A 23,122-nucleotide genomic window follows, 5' to 3' on the forward strand; every position below is an offset into this window, starting at 1 on the left:
TTTAGATACTGTAAGCAGATAATTCAGTCAGTGTATAGGCATCAAATCAGTCTGATGCTTTTTCACTCTTGTTTACCTGTACTCTTTCCACTGTTGCTCCAGACAACCATTAGACCAATAACGCTTGAATGAGAGCATGAGCTAAGGTATGTCAAGTAATTTGTAAGAGGGTATCAAGCAACAGCTACAGCTGCTTCCCGAAAAAAAAAAAAAGAATGATTTATGGAAAAGTAGCTTGCTCTCATTCCTTACAATATTCAGAAAATCTAGATAAACTGACAAATTTGAGCTGCTCTAGGAAGAACTGCACAAGAGCTTTTTCTACCAAAAGCTACCTCAATTTTTACTATGCATGTTGCACAGATACAAGTAATTTTTAATTACTTCATGCCTTTCCATGCACATAGTTGTTCTCTGTGCTATCCCTCAAGCCTGTATTAAACAGCAACCAATACAAAAAGAGTGCCCTGGCTGACAAGTCCTCAAAAATAGGTTTGACAGATGAAGAACAGCTGTTGTATTCCCCCCATCCCCTATCTTTAAATAACTGAGAAAAAAAAAAAAAAACAAACAAACCAAAAAAAAAAAAAACCAGAAAAAAACCAAACACACACATAACCTTGCAAGAAACATGGAGCAGGGGTCAGTTTTGGAGTTTTATTAGGTACATTATGTAAAACTTGCAAGTCAGCTCCAAGCCCAGTCTACTTTACAAAAAGAAGCTACTTGTGGTCAACAACTGGCAAATCTAAGTCCTCTGGTTTTAAGTCTACAACAGCTGACCAACTTAAATAACAAATCCAAGTGAAAATGATGAAAAACTGATAGAAAGTTCCACTTTGTAATTGGAGATGTTACAAACAAACCAACAGATCAATTATTCTCTCGCCCCCCCAAAAAAGCACCCCAGCACTTCAGTTCACTGCTATTCTTGGCAGGCGGGGTGGCATTTATGATTTCAGAAGTACCTATTTCACAATAAAATCCTCTGCTGGGTAGCAGAAATCAAGGACTTCGTGCTGAAGATCAGTTACTCCAAGACAAAACTAGCTGAGTGTTCAGTGCAGTATCCTAAAATCTCTGCCACTGGCACTGAACCAAAATCACTCCCCAAGAGTCGTGAAAGCTTTTCAAGTTACCAATATGCACCGCATGCAACAGATCACAAATGCATGATTTAAAGAAATGTTCAGTTTCCAAGGTTCTTAAAACTTTGCTGTGTTCACAATTTCCAAGCTAAACTCTTTTCTCAGCCTATGTACAGAACAGTAACTCACACCTCTCTTCTGTGTAAGGATACATTCTGTGTAGCGAAACTCCTAATGGCTTTTCTACCCTCATCAAGACAGAATTTTCCCATCAGGTTAACAAAGTCAAGAGAAATACAGGAGACACATATGAACAAAATTCAAACACCCTGTTCAACAAGCTATGAAAACCACCAACCATCACCAGGATAGTAAGAGCATGACAGAAAACTTACGCTCTCATGTTATTCCAAAGAACGTGATTATGAGAAGAAAACGGGGGATGTAAAAGCAGACTTTCAGAGGTCTAAAGCACGGTACCCAACCTGGAGAAAGTTTCAGTGAAAGCTTTGTATTTGTGACCAACCTTTACAAAAGCCTCTCTCAGTTCTAGAACATAACATATTAAGGCAAATAATTCCTCCTTTTCCATTTATAATGTATGCTACAAATGAATTTGATTCTGGATGGGTAGTATTACAGCATGGCTTTGGGGGTTTTGTTTCTTTTATACCATGACAGCCATGATCTGTAAAACAATGAAAATTGCTGAACTACTTTATTCCTTTTCTCAGTAGCACTTTACATGCTATAAAACTTTAGCAGGCCCCATGCTAAAAATCCCAACAGCAAACTTACTGAAGCCAGTGAGTCTCCACCTCAATCAACTGCAAGATCAGATTATGGATTTTATCGACTCTCCAAATTTTTAAAGGACTGAAAAGAAAAACTTGAGACTTATCTTCATTTCCCTACCATGTAAGTCATTCTGGCTAAACAGTACTTACATGAGAAATAGAGAACAGTGCCTACAGACAAACGTATGTCACTTTTTTTTAATAATGATAGATAAATTGCTGTTATAAATGGCATATAACTCTGCCAAGCCTTTGAGTCTGTGCAACTGCCTCAGGCTTTTAAAATATATTTCCAAGACAAATATCAAAGAAAAAAGCACAACATTTGCAAATAACATTAAAAATTTTCTAGCCACTTAATTGGAAAATGCCATACTTTAGAGAACTTGAAATTTTGCAGGGCTGCCTTTGTATCAGGAATACACAGCACTCTAGAAGCATACCTACACATCAGCAAATAATCACATTTGTAACAACTTTAAAAGCCACATAAATGGTTTTCTAGTGAGTTATGCTTACAGGCTGGCTGCTTTCCGAGGTAAGCATAGTGGAAACAATAGATTGGTTACCTGGCAGGCTTCAAAGCAAAAGAAGAAAAATGCAGTAGTTCTGCAGAAAATTTACATATGTTTCATTCCCAGTAGAAGAAGAAGAAACAGTTTATTTGCATTTGTTCCATTTCTGGACATGAAATCCTGTTCTCAACCTGTTATGTTTTGGTGAAGATGGAACCTAAAGCAATACAGCCAAAAAACACACATTGCCAAATGACCGCCCCTCTACTACTATTTCTGTTCCAAGACCTTACAGAAAGAGATGAAGTTTTGCTGTGCTTTTCGGAGCCTTCTAGAGAACAGTCTTCAAATCTCTTTTGCACAGCTTACCAGTAGGATCAGTCAACAGCATATCTGGATATTTCTAAGATTACGTTACAAACCAGTGTTAAGAACTGTAGCTTTAACCCCATCTTCAGCTCTGTAATTCTTTCCACCAGCTACAAAGGGAAACCTCTCTCCTGACAGAACTCCAAAGGGTCATCATCCTCAGGGCTTTAAGTCGATCCAGGTCTGCAAAGCTATTTCTGACAGAGCCCTGCATTTTCACAGTATAAACACTGCCTTCACCCATCTGGATGGTGCTGTGCATAGATGCAAGCCTTGCCTGAGAAGATGCACAGCTGAGTTAGATGATCTGTACTTGAACTAATAAAGCTTCGTGTCTCAGCAGGGATTCTCAGCCCATGCAAAGCAACAGGCTGATGCAGATACGTTGCTTCTGGTTCCAGGGCTACTGAATCTGATTCTATAAAACACACAACATTTTTCTTCAAACTTAAGTGTTCTCAAAGCCAGAAAAGCTTTTAGCAATATAGTATAATAAAGCAACTCATGTTTCTTGTTAAAGCTGAATGGCTTTGGTCCCTCAAACACAGAGGAAGGCATAAGCGACACTTGATTCTTGTAAAGAGTTTTGCATTTAGATGCAAAGGACCCAGTGCTACCGACAAATGAATAACAATGTTTTGCACGAACATTTAGCATGATCATTTTAGCCTATAACAAATCAACAGTATAAGAAGCTAAATAATTAAATGTTGAAGCAACCAGGGACGTTATCTGCCAGCACTTAGGCAATACTTGCCTAAGCTGCCAGAAGACAAATGGAAAAAAGCAACATCTAAGACTAAGATTTTTAGATTTTTAGCTTTGTATTATTTTAAATTGTAGCTCATTTGAAACAGAGTCTCAGTTTTTAATAAAGTTTGCCAGAACTAAAAGGAGCTTATAAAAAAGAATTTAAAGTGATTTAATAAGTGTTGTATTTCCCATCACAAGAACCAAGTCAATGTTACAGTAAGAATGAGTTTGAAGTCAGCTGCAAATGCATTTGGCAGTTGCAGATTCATTAAATAGACGTGCTGTGGCAGACACATAGATGCTAGGCAATCCAAGAATAAAGTATCCATGAAATAATTACAGAACAGCAAGTGACCCAGTCAGGGAAATAACCCATTACAGCTATTCAGGGACTACTAGATTTTACAGTTGTGAGCGATGCTCTAGCTTAACAAGAGCTATTAGGAAAAAATGGGGAGGCAAGAAGGAAAGCATCACAAGAGCTATTTTACAGGCACTGTTATAGACCAACTGACCACTTCCAGTCTCAGATTCAGTACCACTATGTTGCTACAAAACTGCCTTAAAATCTGCAAAGTGATAGCAGAAAGGAACAAAAAGACAGAACAACAAACTGATCACTGAAGCAAAAAATTGTTTGGATAGTTAAGGAAACTACGCTGCTTATACCTCAAGGATGAGAGGCCAGAAGATATAGAATACCCTAACCTACACTAAAACTATCATGTTGAAGAATAAAGGAGACAGGTGACAAGGCAGTCTAGAGAACGTTACTTACTGGTATCCCCTCTCACCCTTAAAAGAGTAACAACAACAAAGGAATCGAAGAGGAAACGCAATGACTCAGTCTTTGCACTAGGTAAATCATATCCAACAAAGGAGAACGTTATCCAGATTCAGCTGTGCAGAGCAAGCTACCAGAAATAACGAAATCAGAAATCTTCTCATAGCAGTTTTCAGTAGTCATGGAACTTGTTTAATATCAGTTGTATCTAGACTATTCTTTAGGGCCAGACAGATTTAATTCATTGAATTCTAGCAATTCATTATAAGGATATTTTTTTTTTGCCCTTTCCCCCCCCCTCTCTAACTACAAGAATTTTACTTCCAAGGTGATCTAGAGTTCTCATTTCCAAGTACGAACACACCCTGGCATATTCCCCCTTTTACTAAGTGCCCTGACCTTTCAGGAAAAAGATTATACAAAACCACAGAATTCCTGGAAAGAAACTGCTATTTCTTATTAGCATACTAATACCACAGAAAGATAAGCTAGAAGAGCTCATCTTCAAGCCATGAAATATGCTCGTAAGTGAAGTACCTGGACAATTGGCTAAGGATGTATGTGAGAAAGCATGTACATCACAGCTCTTGAAACACCTTTAATGAGTTCACGGCAAGTGGAAGTGATATCTTTATTGGGGAAATTATAAAACATGGACTCATCAAAAACAGGTGCTTATGACATTTCATTTCTCTCTCTTCCTCATCAGTTTGAGGTTTCTCCCCATGTCTTACAAAAGTAAACATACTGCTGAAACTCTCAGTACTCCCAAATAACCAAAGCACAGCGTATCTTTACATACTAGGACACTTTGCATTAAAACAATACAGCCTGGGACACTTTGCAGCCAAACAGTACAGCCTCAAGAAAATTAAGTCTTTTTCTGGCATGACTACAAGGCATGCTGAAGTTAAGAAAAAACATCACAAGCACAGCCACAAAGTTGAACACAGAAGCACCAGCATTAAAAAAATAACAGCCTTGACTGTGAAATACTCTTATGTGCCAAGCCTAAGTGACACTTCTCACCTGGGCATGGAACAGACAGCTATCTTACCCGATAGGGAGATGTTCAGCTCTGCAGTGTTTTTGTTGCCAGCATGACCCATCAAGCAAACAGCTTGATAAACAAGAGCAAGTGTAGCGATGGCAAACAATGCAACACAAGGATTGAAAACCTGGTTATTACAGAGTGTCGCTTGGAGCCTATTCAAGCTATTCATTTGTGCTAGCGTAAATAAATACTAACAAAAGCATGGAAAATGTTTAGAGAAACTATAGTTATGAGACCTTAAACAAGGGACAGTAAAATTGTTCCAATACTTTAGTAAAATGTTGTGAATTAACTAGCAGCTGGGTCAACTTGCCATCTTTCCCAGAAGCATGAAGAAGACATACAGGGATGTCTTCCAGGCTCACGGGCAGAATGAATAGTATGTGGATTTCTATTCTGGTGGAGGCAACTAATTGGGAAGTACTCACTCCTACGTATCTTAACTCATACGAAGCACAGTCTTTAATTCTCCACAATGGTACTAAGATCAGAGCCCCAGTGACAAGCAAGGCAGGAGCCCTGCCGCTCAGGGTTCTGACTTCTCCCCTCGGCAAGTCCATCTTGAGCAATGACCGAGGCAGTAACACCTCCAAAAAAGTTAACTGTGATTGTTCAGTTAAAAACTCCTAATTTTTATTTTCACAGGGGAACATATTTGGACACTTCTTTGGAGTGCTTCCACTCTTAACACTAAATAAAACTTCTTGTACGTACTTTGATCCGAATTTATGCAAGAGCACTGTCTTCCCATGAGGGCAGCTCTTAACACATAGATGGCCTTAAAAGCTCTCTGCAAAAACGCATGGAGAATTGTATTTTTTATTTGAAGAGTAATAATACATTTTTCATAGTTTAAATAGAAGATAAATGTTTACAACTTCTACTACAGTATCTATAAATGTGCTGTGAGAAAAATCACAGGCTGTTACAGTATCAGTTATATACTTGGATTAGCATGAATAACTTAAGCCCATAATTTCTCAAGGCTGAAACATACAGGTTTTATTTTTACATAAAATAGCTTAACAACTCAAAATTTTCTTCTCACACAAATAATTTTCACCTGCTCCTGCTGTTGTTGCAGATTAACAGCCAGAGAGAAAGGACAGGAAGAACCAAAACAACGCAGCAGTGGAAATACAGGAACATACTATGTCAAAGGGAAAGCCCAGAGCCATTGGAAAGCCCAGTATTACAGCTAAGCAAGGCAAAACAACATGCCTTCTAACAAAAAATAATTTGAAGCCAATTACAATGCAGATGATTAATGTACTGACTCACACGTATATGAGCCTGAGTTTTCCATCACCCATCTTTCCCAAGAATCCTTGTCTAACTTACTGAAGGAGAGGTAAAGTTTGTAAAAAAAATTTTTCAAAAATGCCGTAAGGAGAAAATTTGAAAACAACTTGAGGAAACACGGATTCCTGCTGAGCACAGAGTTTTCAACAACCCCTAAGATTTATTATATTGAAAATTTTTTTCCAACATAGATACAAGCTACAACAACGTGTGTTTCCTTTCCAATTCAGCCGCAGCTGAGCATTTTGTTGAACCATTACAGTAAGAAAAGAAGCTTTCACAACAACTTCTAAAAAAGATCTCTTCTTTTGGGATCAAACAGATGTATTATTAAAGTAATGCTGGTAAAAGGAATCAATCATTGGACTAAGTGATGTCAAGGATTGCTGAGCAATTAAATCTGATTACTAGTTTTGATGTACTGCTAAGAATGTCAGAACAGAGTATTCAGAAAATTACACTGAAGACAAATGTTCATGAAACTATTCTTTTAAGACTTGACTCTCCCTCTGCCCTGAATCTGCATGTATGAAGAAATGTAAGCAACCTTCTATATCAATATTTAGAAAAGTTTTATGGGCAATGCATCCAGTAATTCCGTTTGTATTAAAAGATACTACTGCCCATACTTACTATTAATCCAAGTTCTCTTTTAATTTGTTTTTGGGGTTGGTTTTTTTGGGGTTTTTTTTTTTTTTGCTATAAAGAATGGGAAACAGGAGGGGAAAAAATTGTGACACCTTTGTAGTTTCTGCCTTTTAAGTTAAACAGTCACCAAAAATCAGCATTTTCAGATCCTCCTCCACCTTCACCAGTTTAGGCATATGACAGGTTAACAGTCTTTTCAAAAAGTACATTGAAATAATATAGCTGTATAAATTTTGTTTGGAAGCAGCTGGCTGGTCAAACAGCACACGCATGGCCCTGCACTAGCCTCAGCATGTGCTTCGCTTTGATCTATTTCCATAAGGCAAATGATGTGGCGGTAAAGCTGCAGTTGGTGCTTTGAAAGGAGTATCATTAGGGGACAAACCCAAAAGATTCAAAGTATCAAGGTTTTATTATGGAACAACCCATTTTCTAACAACATCAGTTGGACCTTCCCATTGATTCCTTGCAGAAACCAAAACACTTTTTGTAGACATAGTATTTACAATCAAATAATCTTTATTATTTACATAACCCAGTTCTAAAACCTTTCTTGTAAATCACAAATTATTTCAGTATTTGGTTTTATTTTATCCGGTTTTTTTGTTCTGGTTGTTTGGTTGGTTTTTTTTTTAAATGAACGTCGTTCCATAGAAACAGCAGCAATTATACTTGGGTGGAATGGGGTAAGAAGTTCACACAAAGCGCTCTCGCCGCATAGGCAGTGATGACAGAATTTCTTAAATATGCATTTTCTCACCTTAAAGGTATCTCACTGGAACAGCCTGAGCACAAGAAAAAGTAATGGTCTCTTGGCAGCACATAGGAGCTGCCATTACTGTGATGAAACATTAAACCACAAGCAGCTTCCAGAGGAGAGGTGCTTATGTAAAGGAGCATCCCTTCAAGTGTTTTAGCTTGAATACATACTGAAACCAAAAGAATTGAAGCAATTGTAAGAATCGCCTTTTAAGTCTGCTTTCACGTCTTTTGTGTGTATACTACAATAACATTACTGTGTTTCTGGAGTAAGGGTTTGGTTGTTGATTTTTTTCAAATCTTTGACAGAAACAGATTAAATTGAAAAGAAATTAGCTGCCTTCTGCTTCACACCGGCAAAGTAGTACAGACTTTCAAAATCCTGGATCAAAACTACCTTATGCAATTTTGAATTTGCCAAGCCTAGTACCAATCCATCAAAGGAGGATTTCCTTCATTTCATTTTGGGCATTTACATAAGTACCTTAAGTTGGGTCACTGAAATTACTCCCCCTCATTCCCCATCCCATCTCACTCCATTCAGTAGGCTGATCCTATAATCTAATTTTACAAAAGAAAACTCCACTTCCTCTTCCTATGAAGCAGCAAATACATACACAGCTTATTTTCATGGAGGCTTGATCTACAGGGGGGTAATATCTTTGAACTTCTGAGTAAAATTTGCAATCAGTGTAGGAAAAACTAAAGAGACACTTAACCTCAGGGATGCCTCTCTCTTTTCACATTTTTGTGACATTAGAACCCTCCAAATGTAAAGTACTATGCAGGCAGTATTTTTTTAAATTTTCCTTGTGAGAAAAGGGAGGGAAGGAACAAGGTACAAGATGCCCTGGAAGAGTTTCCTGTTATGAATAAAGGTTCTCCTACAAGAACATGCAACTACTGCTGTACACCCACACAACCTGGCATTTTGAACAAAGTTTCAGCAAATAATGAAGTTTAACCCTTTTGAGCTGTTTTAGAGATCAGTTCAAGACCCAGGTTATCAGACTTGGTAACATTTACATATGAGAAGGATAGAAAAATGGCAATTTTCATGGTCACTTTTTCTTTACATACAAGAAGTGACTAAACATGTGCAGTCATAACAAACTTCAGCAATGAAAAAAAAGTTTGCAAAAGTGCTTCTGCAAAATAGTTCCCTCCTCAATTTTCTTTCAGTTTGTTCCTGCTGACTTAAACATACAAAAGAATATTCTTCCATCAATGCCACCAAAAGACATTTGGATAAAACTGTGTTAAGAGTCAAACTGTATTTTAGTTGTCATGGGCTTGTCCTCCCCAAAGTTTAAAGCCAGAAGATATCATTAGATCATTTAATCAAATGTTTATGGAAGGCTGTTCGGTTCAGTTCACTCAGCCAACAATAGTTTGCCTAGAACAGCCTTCCAAAAGGTTTGAAAATACCAGCACACGGATACCGAACATCATCCACTATTAGGCTATTGACCCATGTTCTGATTTAATAGTTTTGTTTCCATAAAGACAACTGCAAGCTAACCATGAAATTTCAGTCTTCATTTTGGTAAAGTGGATAAACAGAATATATCATGAACAGTAAACACTTACACTACTGAATTTGACCAACCAAACTTATTTTCCATATAAACACACGTATTCAAAGACCATCCTAGGCCAGATGCACGCTGGGCAAGCATTGCCATCACCACCAGAATCTTCCCTTAGCCAGTTCTATTTTCAAAAGAAATTATAAATTAAAAAAAAAATTAACCTACAGGTGACAAAACACCTCAGACAAAGATTCTCTACTCACTATGCTGTGAGGTTAACCCCTTACTCTCTAATAGTGTCAAGGATGTAATCTGTTACTATTGCCATAAGGACCCCAGCTTCAGGCCCCATACACACTCTTCACATATATATGCGTAAAATACATTAGCAATAGGCTACCAGTCCTCAATAATGGACTATTTAGTACAGTCAATAAAATGGTAATATTTGAAGTGTCCCATTGATCTGAAAAAAATTCACCTTTTGTCATGACAACTATACTCACTGGGATTTGCTTGTATGTGGCTGACTCTGAAAGAGCCACATTTGTCTTCAGCCAATTTATTCATAACTCAAAAGAGTAAACAGTGAACAAGCTGGGAAATTTAGTTTTCCTAGTTTATCAAGAGTCTTTCTGAGCACGCATCTGATTTACAAGAACTTGGCCTTTCAACAAATACAGCTATATGTATATTCAGAGACAAGAACATAAAAACAGGATTGTAAAAATCAAACACAGCAGCAAGTTTTTACTCAGCGTTTCTATCTGGTGGAGCAAACAGCTAAATAGCATCTATCACTGCTTAGATGTACTCATACTTCAAAATGAGCTACGAATTTACACTTTACACGTGGAAATGCATAAACACATCTAAATCAAAAGTGAGCTGCAATACATCTACCTACTCCTGGATGGAAAACTCCCCTCATTTTAGAAGGGGGAACGAAGCCAGCATTGCCACTCGAGGAAATTGCCACTTTCAGTATTTGCAAGTGCCTATGACATGGTTACTGCAAGTTAATGCAGGGAAGATTTCTCTAGTTGTATTGGGGCGGGAGGGTGTGTGTGGGATAGTTTTATTTTTTATTATTATTTTAATTCAATCTTATTTTGGATTTCAGCTTTCAATTTGTTCTTTAAGACTGCCTTTTCAGGTATCCCAAACATGTTTCAGATGTAGTAATTTATCCAACTAGTAGAAATTATGCTGTTAGTGATATGAAAAGAGCCTAAGTAGTCAGCATAATTTCTATACAAAATAAGCTCCTTTTTCATAAGGGATTAAGAAGTTTAACCATGACATTTTCAACATCAGGATGACTGCACTGCTTATGAGCAGGACAGGTAGGTATGTTTCTAATTAAAGCGTAAGCTACATTCTTCATTCAAGGCTCTCCATTTGGTGGCTTGTAAGTTTAGAGAAAGGAAAGAGCTAGTTAAGAAAAAGTAGCATGTGTTCATATAAATCAAAGATACTACCAATGCATAGATCAAAACTGAATTAACCTCTGCAGGCTATTTTACTTACAGTATTTAAGCTTCATTTTCCAACAAATTAATCATTTAGAATTGAAAGAGTTTCACTAGGGAGATCACACGCTTTTTCAACAGACTCAGGTCTCGTAAATAATATGGTTGATCTGAATCCTAGAAGGGGGGTGGGGGGTGAGAGAAGAGAGGAAAAAGAGGACAGGTCTTAATTCACTGCAAGGATTATTCAGATAGTTCGGCGATCAGATCATACAAACTTTTATGGAATAAGATATTCCAAAACACACTGCCAAGATCTTCAAGGGCTCACAATGCTTCAGATGTATTGAATTGTTATACTAAACTTTAATTGCAGTAGAAGAACATACTATATATCATTGTGCATGTTTCTACAAAAGTCGTAAGCTCTACCTTACAGGTACTAGAAGAACCCTAAGAGTCTCAATTATGTTTTTCTCCTCATAAGGAAAGTTACGTTGTAGAGCTTTAACCATGTCCAAGAGTTTGGTCAGACTAGATACATTCACAGTAAGTAAAGTATTTATGGATTCCATAGAACATATGAGTGGCAATGACTATACATTGGTAAAGGACTCCGGCGTTCTATCAGCCTTTTACATCTCTCACATTGGACAGTATTTCTGTTTCTCCAACAAAAAAGAATTAGTCATGCCAGTTTTTGATCCAGAAAAGAGCTGCCCTTACCACCGCAGAAGCTGCCAGGCAGCATTTCAGGGAATGAGTTCTAGAGAAGTCTATATCCAGCAGAAAGAGTGAACTAAAAACTGAGAAGTCAGAAGCTATGAAACCATAAGAAATTCCCTCAGTCACCTTCTGTTGGCACAAGACCTTGGCAACCAATAGACATCTGGTAAAATAAAACATTCTACCTCCCACCACCTCTTCCCTCGCACAACACACCTCTGATACCAGTTTTCTTTGGAAGTTTATTCCATGCTTCCCCTCTTTGCTCATGAGCCTTAAAGAGAAGTTAGAGAAAAGAGGGCACCTGTCCCTATGGAGAATAGACTGCAATGTCTAAGCACTCAGAAGATGCAGCATAACTTCAACACGGAATATACACCTTTGCAAAATCCATGTCACACTGGACAGGAAAAAGCTACCTTTTGTCTTGGAGGAAAAAAAAAAAAAAAAAAAGCCCAAGCTATGGACTTAAAAAGGACTAAAGCAGGAAATGAGTCATGGGGAAAATTTCAGGGAAATTTCACATGAAAAGGAAACCCATGAGCAATTTTATAAAATTTTCCATGCTTAGTCCCCCCTCTCCCACCTTTTCTTTTTTCTTTCCCAGAGGCTTGATGGAAGAGGACAGGCCTCAAAATACTTTTATCTATCATGCTATCAGAGGAAGAACAAAACAGAGTAGACCACAGTATGCTCTGACACCCTGCAGATTTGTCTGTTGCACCTTTTTATTCATGGAATAAATAAATAAAAAATGTATTGCATCAAGAACTGGCAACTACAAGCATTCAAAACCTATGAATCAAATTGCCAAACCCCCATTAAATAATCATTCCACTTCCAGTTTTCAGACATGCCGTCAGGAAATGAATGGTTTCTTTCTTGTCCTGCATCAAATGGGCAGGTGGAAAATTCCCAAGCACGTTCTCCTTGTGGCTATGTTCTCAATCAGCTGGAAAGTAAATGTGTCAAAGTCCCAATAAGGTCATTTGGATTTATGTCTTGGTTCCCTCTCTGACACTCTGAGCCAGCCTTCTATCTTTGCCTCTGCACTACAGAAACAAAAAACTTGGGCTTGTTCCGACACAAAAGGGGACAAAAAGATCCCTAGAGATGAAGAGAGGTCCTCAACACCCTTACTATCAATTCGCTTAAGCAAATTATTCTTTCCTCTGTAAATATCTTAAGTCACCACCTAATTAAAGAAAGAAAAAGCAAGCTGCTTTGCTGTTCCAGGTCAACATACTTTTTTATGGAGAGCACAACAGTCTGGAGAACAGATGGAAACACCAGCTGGAAGCTCTAAAGGACACTGATATTCCCAGCTTCTCAGAAAACCAAGGCACAGCACTCTCTGCTCAATACATTTACCTGTTCTCACACTTACAGTTTCTAAACAGCACTCAGATTCAGCCTTGATTCTCAAGGCTTTCTCAAGAAAAGTTTACCACAAATAGTCTGCACGGTAATTTGTTTGAATTCAGAACAAGAAAAATGGAGTCTTCATGCAAAATATTTGTTCCCAGGAGGCTCACAAAGGGATTCTGCTACTGAAATGACATTATGTTTGTCTCTAGAACAAGTGTGGTTTTCCAGGAGTCTTCCAATGAGACACTGCCTGGAATAGAGGCATTGAATTTTCTAGCTTTTGCACTCTCCAAAATAAAAATAAAAAATAAAAAAACCCACAAACCAAAAACCGTATTAGCAATCAAAATCAAAACAGAAGCAAAAAAACTGAAAAACTCTTTTCTTACACAGACATGGTCCTCAGATTCCAGACTATTTCTCAGTTTGGGTGGCTGTTGCCTCTAATTGAAGAATTCCACTCTGACAGTCATCGACCTGGAAATACTTCACAGATACTTGCCCTTTGGAGAATGCTCACAGCTACGATCCTCAAAATACATTTTAGGGAGGTCACAAGTCCCACCATGACTCACACAGGTAGGAATGGTTTCAAGGCATTAATTATTAATTCTTTGAATATGTCATGGTACAGCTCACACACAGTCACTGCATTATACAGATCAATCACGTAGATCTGACTGATCAAAAGGCAGCAATCTCACAGAATTTGAATGCAGCAGAACTTCCTCTAGTAATACCACTGATGAAGAAACTGTTCTTTCCTACCACACGTATGAACACGATTAAGTTCAATGACTTGTTGATATAAAACACCATTGGGTTAAAAAAAAAAAAATCTCTTTAAACCTTCACAACAGTGAATTCATTGTAACCCCAAGAATTTAAACTAAAATAAGAATGACCTGTAGAAAACGGCAGCACACGTGACTCAAGACAGACAAGCTGCAGCCAGCCACCAATGTTCAATGAGTTAAAGAACTGACCCTGTGAACTCCATTCATGGTTGCCACACACATCTGGTATAGAAGAAACCCAAACAGCTACTCTGCAGCTGCAGATAACATCCTGGTTATTGCTCCAAAAACCTGCTTCCTGTCCCTCTTGCTGTCATTCTGCCTTAGTTTCTGATCTTGCTTCTCAGCAGTGATCTTTGGCTTTTCAGTTCTATTATCTCATACTGCCAGCACAGCTTGGTTTCTAATCCCACATCTGGTCTGCTTAACACCAATCCCCAGATCTCACTGTCTACCGAACCCCCTCACCCTACTTACTACTACTGATCGCGTCACTGAAGCTGGAGGGGGAACAAGCAGACATGGACCAGAGAACCTCCAGCCTACAATCACTCTCTCTGGAGCTTGTATCCCCTGGTTTTCTAGCTCCTCATGACAGAATTTCACTCCAGTCTGGCCTAAACTATGGAATCTACCCACTCATGTCTCAGGTAAGACTCCTCACTCTTAAGTAAAAGAGCAACTAGCATCAACCCAGTCAATACCCTAGAAACAGGAATAACAGCTGAGCACCAGGGACCTAGCAGTTACCCTAGAATGTCTTGCAGCCTTTACAGATGAATAAAACCTTAACAGTCAGATAAAAAGTATACGCTTTACAGTACTTGTTCTATAGCATTTTCATTATGGCATCTACTCTAAATTAGATCAGAGGCTGAAAGAGTCTGGTTTATTTTGTGGATTCTTTGAGAAGTTTTGTTATTATTCTGGGATAGGGAAAGGAGAGGAACATTTACAAAAAATCTGGCAAGAAGTGGCAACACCCACTTTTCCTTTGTTATTTGGCCCCCATTGCTGATATTTTTGGATTTTCATTCTGGAAAAAGGAGAAAGATGAGGAATTGTCTGAAGGAGTGTTTGCTGGGCTGCTTGCCCTCAGAAAACTGGAAAATTGCCCAGGCTGAAGAAAGAAAGGATTCTGTAAACTCAGATCTGACTTGTGTTTAACAGAACAACATTTATGGAGAATGAATATTTACAGTGTCTTGACCTAAGAGACTTTGTTATCTTGTATGATGTCGAAGAAAGAAATGACCAGTGGAAAAACCACAGAAATTGCCAAACTGAATCAGCAGCAGTTCCCCCAGCCATCCTGTCCAACAGTGACTTGAACCATGTACTTCACAAGAAGGCACAGGAAGAAAGCCTGCAGTAGGTAATGATGGCGAGTTTATTCTTAGTTTCTGTTAACATTTATCTTAAGACATAAAATACATGGGCTTATATCCTTCTTAGCATTACTCATTCACTAGCAGGCTGATCTTGTTTGCTATATAAACAGACCAAATCCCTTTGTTCTATCAGCAATCTTTAAACCCTTCTTCACTCTTGCTGAGTATCCAAACCCATAAAGGAAAAGGACTGACAGCTGCCAGACAACTTGCCCATTCAAGCAACAAAGGGTCAAATCCCACCCTCAGTTTTGCTCAGCTATCCGTAGCAGGTGGTCAGTGCGAAGTGAGGTGATTAAAAATCCCATAACCTTCCCAACAGCAAAGGGCCAGCGATTCTCATCACCACCCTCCAACCTTCTCTTGGAATCTTTAAAATAAAATTAAAAAGTCTATACTCTGTACCCTGTTTTAAGGAAAAGTTTCCATTTTATGGACTATCTTACTAGAAAGCAGTTAGCTGCAAACAGTACGTCAGATTGTGTAAAACAACTTCAAGGCTTCAGGGAACGTAGTATTAAAGAGGAAGAAAAGTACCAAGGAGAAAATTAGACCTTACATCTGGGGTTTGTTCAGACAGCTATTATAGAGCAAGGGATGCTGTCTCTCCAACCCAGGAAGATGATGTTGAGCTGGCCAGCTGGCCAAGGTGCCAACTACTTGGATTTAATCCACCTTTAACTGTTGGAAGAAGTTGCCATTCTGCAGCAGCAACAGCAGGATAGGAACCGGGGAGAGGAAGGACATGGCCACATTAATAGGCACTGCTAGCATGACCTTTAAAGAACAGCTGGGAGCTACCAGCTTAGACAGTAGAACCAGTACGAACAGTCATGTAAAAAGATCAAGTCTGCAATAATTCCTTGTAAAAAAGTTATTCATAATCTTATACAGCCTACGTTGCTGACACCACAGGGAGCGTGTAAAGAAAAGGAAAGAAAGATGTCAACTGGAGAAGTCTAGTCTAACAAAAATATGTATTCCTGTTGCCTGCATTATTTATAGTGTAATTTATTCATCACCACCCCAGACTATGAAATGTCTGAGCAATTTCCAGAGCACAGAGAAGGGGTTTTTTTCCCCTCCAAATTACAAAGAGTACAAGAAACACAACCAACAATGACTATGTTATACAATAACAATGCAATACTATGATTCACTTGCATTAAGTCTGACTAAATATGTCATTACTTTTAAATAGAAAATGCAGCTAATAATTTCAAAACTAAAAATAGAAAGATACATGATGTGAATCCTATGTGATTTACTCCTAATTTGAATGTTAGGCTGTCTTTCAAATGTTTTTGTAGTTGCTTATCAGCTTTGCTTTCTCCCCCCCCCCCCCCCTTTTTCACTCCTGTTTCCTTTATTTTTCTTTTGCTTACCAAGATAACATCTACTTACAGAAATGCAAATACATTTCTAGAATTTTATATAAAAGGACTGTATCACTACAGTAACCATGCTGATATGACACGTAGATGCCGTTTGTAGCTGAAGAAAATCAAATGGCAGAGAAGATGACAATGCAATATGTGGGAGCAAATATGCAAATAAACCCTTTAAAGTGAAAGGAAATAATACTAAAAGTCTTCTAAAAATGTCAGCTAGGGGAACTCAAAGGTCAAGACACTTTGAAAAGGAAAAGTTAATCAAAGATTTTCTGTATTTACAGTCTTTTGTTCCATAATTCAGTACAATGTACTCCAGGTTACTTTAAGGCTAAGAAGTGACCTTTCATGCCAACATTCACTGTTCATTGTTCTAAAAGTCCCAAGTTTTTCTTGAAGAAGCCAACCAAACCTGCTGAATTGTAAACCGTCTAAATCTACATTTTACAGGACACAGTGATGTTACCCTCCAAAACCACTACGCAGATGGCAGAACTTCACCAACATTATTACTTTTCACTGTTCTTGCATAAACCAAAATAAACAACAGGTGGGGAATGACCCCAGAACTCACTTCATATACTTTAAACAGCCCTTAATGTTACCGTTCTCACCACTTGCAAATGAAAATAGGTGGGGCAAATATTTTTGTGCCAATAAAAATGTTTCATTTAACAACAAAGTGTGTGTCAAGAAGGCCAATTAAAATGTACAGGCACATTTTGAAGTCACTGAATTTAAAGCTGCTCCAAACTTGTGAAAATAAACAAGCATTTCAAAATGGGAGCACTTTCATTACAAAAAAGACAAGCAGATTTCCGTCACCTAAAGGAAAGTAACTTTATCATTTTCTTTAAACTGTCACTCTCAAAATGAAAGCAAAATCAAGAACGAAAGAAATTGGGTTTGATACTATGCATGCTGTTGAAACCTCTTATTTTTTTTGTGGCTTAACAACCACATTTTCCTGTGTTTCAAGCCCTTCTCTCCCTTCTTATAGTGCAAGACCAGTACACAAGAAGAGAAAATAGTGTAGAACAAAACACAGTACACAGCAAGCGCTTATGTCCTTCCTCCCTCAGGAAAAAATAATTATTTTCCTATGGTGGCTTAGTTACAATGTACATTTAAATTGCTCTAACAGCAACTGAAACCGCCACTTCAGTTCTCACTTCACATGATTCCTAAGACTAAAAAGTGGAAAGGGACCTTGTTACACAAATAACACTCCTTGTTCTGCATCTTTAAGCTAAGTAGTTATCTCCTCTGAAGCTGATAAGAGCTTTAAAGGAGTAAGTCAGGTATCTTTTATTTTAAGGAGAATCATCTTCCCCTGCTAATCACCCATGGGTGATCTCAAACCAATGAAGATTGTATGACATTTGCACAACAGAATCACACAGAACAGCTGAGGCTGGAAGGGACTTCTGGAGGTCATCTGGTCCCACCCTCCTGCTCCGGCAGGACCCCCTCCAGCCAGTCCCCCAGGACAGTGCCTGGTCTCTGAGGTAGATTCCATAACCTCCTTGGGCAACCTCTGACAGTGCTCACTTAACCTCCCAGGAAAAAGATGTTTTCTGACCTGTTTCAGTTTAGGCCCACTGGCTCTAGTCCTGTCACCGGGCACCACTAAGAAGAGCCTGGCCCTGCCCTCTCCATACCCTCCCCGCAGGTATTTGTAGCCCCTCTCCCTGAGCCTTCCCTTCTCCAGGCTGAACAGTCCCAGCTCTCTCAGCTTTTCCTCATACGTCAGATGTTCCAGTCCTTTCATCATCCTTGTTGCCCTTCATTGAGCTCTCTCCAGTACATCTAGTACGCGTTTGTGCAGGGTCTCGATCCTAAACATTTCTGCAAGCATCCAGAGTATCCTTACTAGCTGGGAAGTTAAGCCCCTGAGTGTGCCTTTAGATGCTGCATAGTTTCTACAAGAAGGATAAAGACAGCTTATGGCCCTCCAAATTCAGCATGAGGGAGTTTCCATCTTTAATCACTAGAATAATTCCTTTGGGCCTGGTCCTAACTCCAACCAGAATAATTAAGGCCAACTTTTAGGAAACTCTGAATTACGCCGATGATTCTGAAAATACCTCCCTGCTAGCTGCAAAATTAAGAAACTATGAAGTCACTTAAAAATTCACCAGTCCCCAGCTCCATTTCAAACAGTTTAGCAAATAATTAAACTCATAGTGTTGTTTTGCAATATTGCAAGGCTGAGAGAAAAACTAACAAGAGATTAAAAGACAAAACATGAAGATCACGAAAATAAAGACATCATTTTCATACCAGTCATTGCCCAAAATAAATGACAGGAGGGAAACAGGTGAAACTGTTCTCAATTCTAAAGCTTTTTGTAGTGTGTATAAAGTCTTAATAATTCTGTGTCATAGTATGGCCTCACAAATTAGTTCAAACTACTTCAGTAAAAGGTAAATATATTCCCCCAAAAAAAAGTTCACTAATTTTACAACATTTCCCTCTCCCTCCACATTTTAGTAACAGGACCAATACCAAACATTTCAGGAAACCAGAAGATACAAGCAACAGCTGAAAGATCCTTTTCGTTTATTTATATTAAGCCATTACTTTTTCATAGTGCTTTCCAGAACAATCTTACAGTAATGTGCAGTACAAAAAGGATATAATAAACAAACCAATGAGAAGTTATTTGATAAGCATTTCTTAGGACATCATAATTTTTAATAACTAATATTGTAGCAAAGAAGAAAGAGATTAATGGTGACGGAGCAAGAAATAAAGTAGAGAAAGGCACTCTAGTAAACTCAGCATAAATGTCCTGGCATTGCTTCAGGCTTCAGTTTGGCAGCTCCTACAGACACATCTTATCTTCAAACAATACAGCACAAAGAAACTCAAACCAATCACTTTCTGCACCTCAAAATGTTGATAAACTGGAAACTTTGATGGTGTTTGGAAATGGAAAAGCATCAACACAAGTGTAATGAACTGAACAAGGAAAAACTTGCAAAACTAGCTTTGCACAAGATTGCTCTTACAGGACTCTCTATCCAACAAATACAAATAAGGTGTATAGATAAATAGGTTATGACTTAGACTGGTGGGATTTTAGGTATTTTACAGGAAATAAGAAACTAAAGGGATTCAAAACCTCTAACAGCATAATTGTAAGTCTTTTTTACTGGTAACAGATTCCAAGCTTCAAATCAGGTTTGACTGCATTAGTCACTAAGGAAAAATGTAATAATTTCCTGATACTTCACTGAAATTCTTAGACGAAACTACAACAAAAATAAATAATAATCCTTTTTAGAAGGAATATCAGAAAAGGATTTTTCTCCAGTTGTTCAGGAATGTTAGGGATTTAAAATATTGCAAAACGGCTGGCTGCAGTTCAGCACAACATGGCTAATGGAAGTCATCTATCAGTTGTCCCGTAACACTTAATGTAGTCAAATAATTTCTCTTTATAACTTTCCATCTCTAGCTTCTATACCATCAGATAAAGATATCATGCATATAGATGGAAAATTACATCAAGATATATCATAAATGACCTTTTTAAACTGAAAGTAGGTTTTCCTATGCTTTAAGAGCCAGCTCAACTCACCTGCAAGATGCCCTATTAAAGAACTTCTACAAACTGCAATTTGGGTAAAGTCGTTAAACACTTTGATAATATAATTCAGTCACTTTCTGTTATGCAGGACAGATAACGGAAATACACTTTGTAGCAATAACTTTTTTCCCCCAGAAGTTCTTACTTTCAAAGTGCATAGAGGAGTATTATTTCTCACTGGCAGAGGATTCAGGATATTAATTGTAATATGTAATCAGATGTAGCTGTAAAGATGATTACTGTGTCCTCAATCAACAGCTGCAGAAAAGATTTAACTGATAAAAGTAGGATAAAACTAAAACTCTGGGCTTCACACCTCATTCAAAATGAAACTCTCCAAGTTATTCACCTGTAAAGATGCCAGTTCACCAAATAAGCTTTGTCTCATTCTAAATACTATAAAAGACTTAAGATGTATTTAGATCAAATAACTTCAAGTACATTTTTAGGCTTAACTTCACCATGAAAGCAAACAAAATTGGGCAAACCTGTCTTATCACCAATTAGACAGCAAAAGTCAATCAATGCACAGTGGTTCAGTAATAATTTCTCAGAAGAAAAGCATCCCAATCAAAATCCTTCATCTTGATTGCAGAGGCATCAGACTAAAATTGAAAAACGTGGTCCTAGATGGCTAATACAATTTTCACAAGAGTTACTATAAAGAAAATTTCAAAATGTGAATTGGCAGATTAGAAGAGGTTATTTCCTTCTTACTTCTCCTTGGAAGAATGACCATATGCTTAACCACGCATATGTAAATACACTAAGAACTATTTCACTCTGGACAAAAGCAAGATTTAAGTGAGAGGATAAAACAGAATCTGTGTAATTCAGTCAAACTGCAGAATCATTTACAATCGTTAACTGCTCTGTAGAAATAACTTGGAAAACTGACAGATTTTTTTCTAACCGTGACATGATTAGTGGTCTTGACACTATATTCAGGTACTCTGTCTAGTTACTTCTCTTTGGAGTCAGTATTGATCTCAGATATCTATAATTTTGCATACAATAAAACAGATTGCCAGTAAAGCATAGTCTCAGACTACAGATGAAGTGATTCTGTGGGAGCTTAACATACAATAGACAGTTTCAGCCTGAAAAGCATTTAGGTCTTATACAGCACCATCAGAATTTACACGAGGGAGAACATCCCCTTTAGTAAGGGGTCATCCACAGCATAATTGCACTTAGCTACATCCACAGTGAAAACATCAGGAGCATTCAGCACCACCCAGCACACTGTTCATGAATTGTTACCTTTACATTATACTCAAAAAACATTTGGGATACCAAAGCCGCACAATCAAACATATAGATATTATAGCAAATATCAGAATTAAGGCTGCTCCTTCCTGGCTGGTTTATTTGTTTTGTTGTTTTCAAACTGGAACCCTGCCTCATCCAATGCACATCCTTTGACAGCAGGGTTAACAGGGAGAAATTACTTTGTATTTCTTCTGCCCCTTCTCACAGTATAGTGCTAAAATTAGCCTAAGCCATTAAAATACTAGGACAAAAAATCCTTTCTTTTTCCTTCATATTATGCTCATTGTACTACCCTCTGAACATGTTACATGTCAGTAATTTATTTTCACAACAGTTCCTATTTATATTTTTGTAACTCAAGATGCACAGCACAAAGTACGTGTACTGTGTCTGCCTAATCTGGAATGTTTCCAGACTAATTTTTTTCCCAGTATTTGTCACTGTGCAGTACATCACAAGCACAACTCACAGTTGCCATTAGCTTCAGTTGCAGCTGTGAAAGCTTTGCATGCTTTATTTTATAGGTGTCCAGCCTGAAACCTTACTATTCCGTACAAGTATCACAATTAGTTATTGTTAACAACAACGTTACATGTTTTGCTTATCAAGTAAAAAGCAAAGTTCAGTTCTTCAGTGGCATTTCACTAAAGAAACCTCCAGATGACCATAGTCTTTATTCAGTTCAGTATACATCAAGCATGTGCAAGAAGTAAAACGGGTCCTTCATACTACATCCCTTAAAGCTTGAATGCATTCCTAAAATACAAACCATCCTGCACAGTAAGTTTTTCAAGCAGAAAAAAGGTAACGTGTTAACGGAATTACAGACTGTCAATTCAAATATGAAGATGTGGGTGACATTAAGAAATTTAGGCCATATATCATTTGGTACTTATGCTTCTGTTGGTATTTTAACGAAGTCTAAGATCATGAGCCTAGTGCAAAGAGAATTTGCAACAACAGCTGCTTGTCTCCAATAGCTATCATGTAACTTGAGAAGTGTAATTTTAAAATTTTTAAGTAACAAAAGAAAACACTCTGATCTTCATAAATTTCCAGAAAATAGTTACAATTAAAAGGTAGGATATCTTAAACAGAGGAAGACCTAGCATTCTCATATACAATATTTATGATTTTATAAAATAAAAAAACCTCAACATACAAAGTAGGTCACATAAATGTAACATCTAAGCATCTCTTTCAACCTCTTTACCTAAATTTAAAAATAATAATAATAATGATGGAGCATTATCTAGACAGGTGACAGATACAACTGTTTCTGTATTTGCTACATTTCAGGGTAGAACTGTAATAGCATCAGTAGATTAATGGGAAAAAGAGCAAAGTGGCAATTAAATCCAAAGCTTCCATTTCAAACCATTACGTTAAATCTGCATATTCAGCATACAAATTCCTTAAAGCCAGCAGGCTAGACTGGATTAAAGAAAGAGTAAATCCTATCATATTTAACATTTCTCATGCCTGATGCAGATACCTTTTTATATGCAC

At 37.8% G+C, this 23,122-nt stretch overlaps 1 protein-coding gene across 4 annotated transcripts in view; it reads right to left on the reverse strand.

Annotated features, from left to right (window-relative positions):
• LCLAT1 (lysocardiolipin acyltransferase 1) overlaps positions 1 to 23,122 on the reverse strand; it is a 117,039-nt gene that overhangs the window by 83,383 nt on the left and 10,534 nt on the right. Inside the window, exon 3 of one of the 4 annotated variants that reach the window (XM_055725572.1) lies at positions 11,132 to 11,250. The exons of the other annotated variants lie outside the window; for them this stretch is intronic. The gene's annotated coding sequence lies outside the window, so the exon portion shown is untranslated. The remainder of the gene's footprint in view (positions 1 to 11,131; positions 11,251 to 23,122) is intronic. 4 annotated transcript variants of the gene reach the window in all.

This window comes from Falco cherrug, chromosome 13 (genome assembly GCF_023634085.1).
Source record: "Falco cherrug isolate bFalChe1 chromosome 13, bFalChe1.pri, whole genome shotgun sequence".
NCBI lineage: Eukaryota > Metazoa > Chordata > Aves > Falconiformes > Falconidae > Falco > Falco cherrug.